The sequence below is a fragment of the Bos taurus genome, chromosome 12, assembly GCF_002263795.3.
Source record: "Bos taurus isolate L1 Dominette 01449 registration number 42190680 breed Hereford chromosome 12, ARS-UCD2.0, whole genome shotgun sequence".
Taxonomy (NCBI): Eukaryota; Metazoa; Chordata; class Mammalia; order Artiodactyla; family Bovidae; genus Bos; species Bos taurus.
In genome coordinates this window covers 15,097,394-15,104,495 of record NC_037339.1, presented here as the reverse complement: position 1 = coordinate 15,104,495, position 7,102 = coordinate 15,097,394, and the positions used below count along the sequence as shown (strand labels likewise).

The window sequence follows — 7,102 nt, the reverse complement described above, 5'->3', positions numbered from 1 at the left end:
TCTTTCACAGCATCAGGGTCTTTTCTAATGAGTCAGCTCTTTGTATCAGGTGGCCAAAGTACTGGAGCTTCAGCTTCAGCATCAATCTTCCAATGAATATCCAGGATTGATTTCCTTTAGGATTGACTGGTTTGATCTCCTTGCAGTCCAAGGGGACTCTTGAAAGGTCTTCTCCAACACCACAGTTCAAAAGCATCAATTATTTGGCACTCGGCCTTCTTTATGGTCCAACTTTCACATCCATACATGACTACTGGAAAAACCATAGCTTTGATTATACAGACCTTTGTTAGCAAAGTAATGTCTCTGCTTTTTAATATGCTGTCTAGGTTGGTCATAGCTTTTCTTCTAAGGAGCAAGCGTCTTTTAATTTCATGGCTGCAGTCACCATCTGCAGTGATTTTGGAGCCCAAGAAAATAAAGTCTGTCACTGTTTCCATCGTTTCCCCATCTATTTGCCATAAAGTTATGGGACCGGATGCCATGATCTTAGTTTTCTGAATGCTGAGTTTTGAGCGGAGGAGAGAGAACTAGCACAGGGATTTTAAAAGCCTGTTTGACTAGTGGTTAGGTGGGGGGAGGAGGGGACGATTCATTTCCTGGGGACATCTGGGCAGTTGCCTCAGGAGTCTCCAGCATTACCTTGAACTTAATATTTTTCTCTAGGTCAGGGAAGGGAGCAGCCAAGGACAGCTGACTTGGAACTCCTGTATTATTACTTGGCAGCATGGGCCTATTTTGCGGCGTACATTAGGTGGAGGCAGGAGGAAACATATTCAGATGATCCAAGGAGATAAACCCATTGCAACTTTATTAGATTATATACGGTTTTATGGCCTTGTCACAAAGCTTGTGTAAATTCCCATGTCTGACCCACACCCTGATAATGACCGATATCTTTTAAGCTAGAACACCACAGATGTTTGATTATATCTCACCCTTAACTTGTGAGCCACATGAGTTCATTGTCTATGAGCTGATTTTATAACCTGTGAAGCATGATGTAAATGAGAAGTGGTTTTATTATTTGTATGCTTCCTGGTCCTTAACTGAGTTCCACAGAAGTGATGAATTTTTGTACCCAAGGGAGGATTTCAGAGGAGATAGAGAGAATCAAGAGCAAAGGCTCCGAATTTACAAAATTAACAGCAGTTTTATACTTTTAAGATTTGGTGTTTACAAATTATGGCCCCCCTGACCGTTCTTTTAGAAGCCAGAATTTGGATCCAGGTAAGTTGGGTAAATATCTCAGTAGAGAGCTCTGGTCCCCGAATTGCCACTTGTAAAGCAGCCGTGGCTGGGGCTCCACAGCGCTCCAGTGGTTACGAATCTGCATTTCTAGTTCAGGGGCTCGGGTTGGATCCCGGATCGGGGAACTACGATCCCACCTGCTCTGCAGTGTGGCCAAAATAAATAAATAAATAAATAAAATAAAAATAGAATAAAACAGCAGTGACTGACTTGGACCATGTATTTGGAAGTTTCCAATAATAGACTTTTTTTTTTCAGAATCCATTTATATTAATTGAATTTATTTATAGTTTGGTACCATGAACTGGATAAAAGCTCATAGCATACCAATCTTGCATGGTAGATAACTAAGTTTTAAGGTATTCCAGGAGTCAATCTAGATCTAGGTAAGGAGTACTGTCATATGAGATGCTGTTACACCAGCCTTTATTATACTTAACCAGTATATTTTGTTTGGATTGTGAATGTGGAAGGCTTATTTCATTCTAATCATTGCCATGTGACCTTTAGATTAGTAGTTATCATAAGTGAGAATTTAATCGGTATCTGAATAAATAAATATATATATAAAAAATAACTTTGGGTTTCCCAGATGGTGCTAGTGGTAAAGAACCCGCTGGCCAATGCAGGATATGTAAGAGACGCAGGTTCGATCCCTGAGTTGGGAAGATCTCCTGGAGGAGGGCATGGCAGCCCACTCCAGTATTCTTGCCTGGAGAATTCCATGGACAGAGGAGCCTGGTGGGCTACAGTTCATAGCCGGCCAGGGGTCGCAAAGAGTTAGATATGACTGAAGCGACTTAGCATAGCACAGCAGAACTTGTAGTCAGTTGCTTTGCCCCTTGGGTGCTGGGTTGAAACCAAGACTATTCCCCTGGGATTGAGTGATGGGTTGATTACTAAATGAATGAATGAATCAGGTAGGTGACCACTTAAACATTTGCTGAGTGTGGCTGATGTGGCAGGAAGGATACCACGCTGTGGAGGTATTTACCTGTATTACCTGTAAATACCTGTATTACAGGTATTTACCTGTCTGAGGGAGCTGCTGCTTGCCAAGCGCTGTGCCAAGAATCTGGGGAGACAACAGAGTGAGACCCAGACTGTGCCATCAGGAGCTTAACATCTGCCCTGGAGAGAGAGGCGGGGAAATTCATCCAGTCCACAGACTGAGGGGGTGGGCCCACAGAACAAGACCTAACCCAGTTTCGGGGGCTCAAGGGTACTTGTCCTGAGTCCTAGCATGAGTAGGAGATACTAGACTTGGGGTGGAGGTGAAGGGCAGGGTTATATAACCTAAAAAAAGCCCCGAGGAAGCTCTGTTATCCCAGTGGCCTCCTGAGTTCAAGTCCACTTTTAGAAACTGAACCAAGTGTTAGGCCATGAAGATTAACTCACCCCAATTGGTCAGCATGGGCAGGTGCTGTTACCCAAAAGAGCTTTGAGGTTAACTTAATGCCCTAGGCTGGGTCTGTGCCCGCCAGAGCTCTGCTTGGGAGAGTGGAACTTAATTGGCATTTATTTTCGATGCCCTTATAAAGGGTGACTCCTGGGCCCGCTGAAATGGAAACCATCTGAGCTCCTAAATGACTGGCAGGCAGGGGACCTGAATTGCACTCTCCGCTTTGGTTAATCTAGAATGTATTTGGGGCTTTTTTCCAGGATCAAATGTATCAAATGGTGGATGAAATGAGAGAGCTGCCCAGTGAGAGTCAGCCTTAGATGCATGGGAACAGGAATAGCGGTTCCTTCTGTCAACAAGGAGGCTTTTTTGTGTGTGTGTGTGTCTGGAACTAAAGAAATTCAGCTCACTTACTGGTCTGGCTAAACTTCAAAAATGTGTGTTTTTTCCCTTCTCCCAGGAACATTTTGTTCATACTGTTGGTTAAAAGGAGGCAGCTTTCACACAGAAGTACAGCAGGAAGTATTTAAGTTAGATAAAAGGAAGGACTCTTGGCAAAAGGAGTGACTGTGGGACTAGGTTCCCAGGGGGATTATGGAATCTGATTTTTATTCATGGGCTTTCCTATTAAATAACTTAAATAATAAGGGTGGCTAGGCATAAGCCTATGTCACCATTTTTTAGAGGCCTGTGCTTTGAGATTCAGAGGAAATGAACCCACAGCCCTGAGGTGGCTTTATGGGGGTTGAGCTGGCCTTGGAGTTGGGGTCAGATGTGGGAAGACGAGTAGGGAAGGTGCAGAGTGAAAGGGAACAAAGAGATCAGGGCAGGACATCATGAGGGGCAAGTGGGACAGAGAAAGCAGGGTGACCGGCACGTGACTGCTGAAGAGCAGGCATGAGAGGATAATATTAGCAGGTTATGTGAGGGCTGGGTTATAGAAAGCTGGGAAGGTTTGGGCAGGGAATTTATAGATTTTACTCAACAGGGGACTGGGCCTTCCCTGGTGGTTGAGTGGTAAAGAATCTGCCTGCCAATGCAGGAGACTCGAGTTCGACCCCAAGGCTGGGAAGATCTCCTGAAGACAAACGACAACCCACTCCAGTGTTCCTGCCTGAGAAATCCCATGGACAGAGCAGCCTGGCAGGTTACAGTCCATAGGGTCCCAAACAGTTGGACATGACTTAGCAACTAAACAACAAAAATGACAACTAGGGGTCATTTTTTCTCCCCCCAGGTTTTTCAGCAGGAAAAGGAAATGATGGAAATTGTGCTTCAGAGGTCATGGCCTTTTAGAGGTTGAAGGGAACTTGGGGTCACGTAAGGGTTTCTCAAGCTCTAGTGGCATCTGAGTCATTTGGGAGGAGCGGGGGTGGTGTGCTTGTTAAAATTCAGACTCCCAGGCCCTGCTCCTAGAAGCTCTCATTCGGGAGCTCTGGGTGGGGTCGGGAATCTGCAGTTAAACAAAGGCAGTGGTGCTCCTGGTGTCACAGATGTAAGACCTACACTGGGCGGCCACTGCCAGCCTTCTGGGAGACACCGTCCTAGGCGTCCACGAAAGGAAGCCTCCGGTGAACTCATAGAGAACCACTGAGAAAAGAGCCCTAAAACCTAAAGAGCCCTAAGAGCCCTAAAAGAGCGAAAAAGAGTTCAGGCCCAGAAAGCAAGAAGCTGACTTTTGGTGGCAGCAGGCCAGTAGGAAGTTTCAGTCTCCCTTTCTCATGCTCTCCACACACTCCAATCTTGGAGGGCCTTGAAGCACTGATGGGGGGAAGGCCGAAGAAAGAAATGAGAAACAGAACACACCCTTTCCTGGACAAACAGATCCTAAGCCCAGAGTCCATTTAACCAGCTCACTATTCTTAAATCAGTACAGCAGCTCTCCAAGGTAATAAGCCCTGCCTTGGAGCATCCGCCTATTTCTTTGGTGTAAATATTCTCCACCACCATAGCCATCTACCAATGTGATGTCAGGAATACAGGGTTAGAAAGAGAAGCTAAAATAAGATCTTGTGAGCTGGCAGGAGCCTAATCCAGTTCATCACTGTTCCTAACCTGAAGTCCTGCCCAAGCTGGGGTGGTGGGAAAGAACTATCTAGAATGAGGCGAGTTGCTAAACAGTATATTGTCCTGAACTGTGCTTTATTGTTTAAAGTGACCACAGGGGAACCTCCCTGTTAGTCCAGGGCTAAGATTGCTGCTCTACCCCAGCCAGGGCCAAGGTTGGCTCCCTGGTCAGGGAACTAGATCTCACATGTGGGAGACAGACATATAAATAAATATAAAAATAGTAAAAAAAAATAAAGTGACCATAGGGATTTTGGTAACTACTCAAGTTCTCATCCAATGACTAGGGGAAAACTGAACAAATTTCAGATTGAGGATAGTTTAAGAGGCCAGAGAAATTTACGGTTTGGTTATATCCTAAGGATGGTGCCTGTCTTATGGATTACTAGGGGAACTTTTATCTTTAAAACTGGTAAGATACTTTTCCAAAAGAATTACCACGTGGAAATACAAAATTGAAAGGTACATGTGAACTCTCAAACCTCAGATTGAGAACCACAGATGCGGGATGTTCGGTAGTTGATGAGGTTTGTTTTGGAGATTTTTCTTTACTGTTCCGAAACAGATGTCCGCCAGAGGAAGGCAGCTGTCTCACTGATTGCAAAACAAACAAGTGAAATTGTTCAAAGATACAAAAAATGGTACAGGAAGAACCCCCAAGACGTGCACGAGACCTGCCACATAGGAATACTATGAACGAGCAAACAGACTTGAACGTGCAAAGAGTTGGACACGACTGAGCGACTGAACTGAACTGAACTGAACACACACAGTAGGTTTGCAGCCAGTAGGTTGTGACTTTCCTTCGGCGCCTCATTGCATTTCCGTGGTGTTGGATGTTGACTCCCTCTGAGGGAGCATCCTCCGTGTTAATAAATCTAAGAATCATTTCTATTTCCCCTCTGACGAATGTCACAAGGGAAGCCTTAGGCAGCCTCAATGAAGGGGAGAGCGAAAACCTTCTAAGACCCTTTGGCAGGTGGGGGATGAGGAGGAAGTAAATGAGAACCAGAACCAGCTTTAAGTTGGGCTCCAAAAGTGTCGGGCGCTCGTGCAAACAACTTCTGGGTAGTTGAAGCCGCCTCGAGAACACCAGGACCGCAGCTCTCCCACGCGGGCTTCCTCATCCCGAGGCTGATGGAGGAAGAAAAACTGCACCCGGCGAGATGCTGCCGAGACCCGGCGGGGAGACCGCGGGGACCCTCCATCCTTCATGCCTGCTTGCAACGAGGGACTTTCTCCGGTTTTAAAAACTACGTTCACAAGCCACCACCTTGCACTTTCAACGGCACAAATAGACCTGGAATGTTCCAGGCAGCCCCGTGTCCTGTATCTTGAGAGGGGAAATTTCTGGGACGGGATGGGGCCTGAGTGCGGCCCTGCACGGCGCGGAGGGGAGAAAGGCAGACCCCCGGGTGCCGGGGACACTCGGGCTCGGCGGGCCAGGGGACGCAGCTCCGGCGCTTCCCCGGGCGCGCGGGCATGCCCGGAGCTCGGCGAGCAGGGCCAGAGGGCGGGCGGCACCAAGGCGCGTCGGCGGCGCTCCGGACGGCTGCCTCGCAGGGGCCCCGGCGTCCAGCACACGCCGGCCTCTGTGGAAGCGATTTTACGTCTTCACCCAAAGCAGTGCCAGCCTTCTGGTACTCTGCCGGCTTCTCCTGAGGAATTATGAATAATGACTCATCAATCTAGAATCTACACAGGCGAAGACGCGGTGTCTAGAATCAGGAGACCGGATGAGATCATAAAGGACGCGAACGTGCACAGAAGAGATCCGAGCGCCGAGGGCTGGGGCGCCGGCCGTAAAGCAGCTCCGCATGCGCAGAAATAGGTCTGCCAGCGGATGTCGGAAGAGGCGGGGCGGGAGGAAGCTGAGACTGAAGACTCAATTTGTCTAGGTTTGCACCAATACTCGTCGTCTCCCACATGGTCTAGCGGTTAGGATTCCTGGTTTTCACCCAGGCGGCCCGGGTTCGACTCCCGGTGTGGGAACGCCACCACCTTTTTGGACAGAAAACGAAAATAATTCAAACACCCCTAACCTAGGGGAACACTGGTGTTTTTAGAAAGAGCTATAACCCCATTTCAGAGCACCCAGAGGAAACTGAAGCTGAAGAGAATCGAGGTCTACCCTAGAGCGAATGGTCGTGCAGCCCACTCAAAGCCGGTCGACCGGCAGGAGCAAACGGAAAGGAAGTAACTCGAAAGAGTGCCAAGTTTGCTTTTGAAATAAGTCTTTAAATCCGAGGAGCAGGGAGTCAGCTGGTCCTATGCTAAGATAGATCTTTCAGTTGGTTTTCCTGCGTAATTTTTCCTTGTACCGTGAATATGGAACACATGATCAAAAAGTGCTCTTCTTTGGAAAAAAAAAAAAAAGACACA

General features: G+C 47.3%; 1 non-coding gene across 1 annotated transcript; it reads left to right on the top strand.

Annotated features, from left to right (window-relative positions):
- Window positions 1-6,640: 6,640 nt before the first annotated feature.
- TRNAE-UUC (transfer RNA glutamic acid (anticodon UUC)) lies at window positions 6,641-6,712 on the top strand. Its single transcript has one exon. It is a non-coding gene; the product is annotated as a tRNA-Glu (tRNA).
- Window positions 6,713-7,102: the final 390 nt, after the last annotated feature.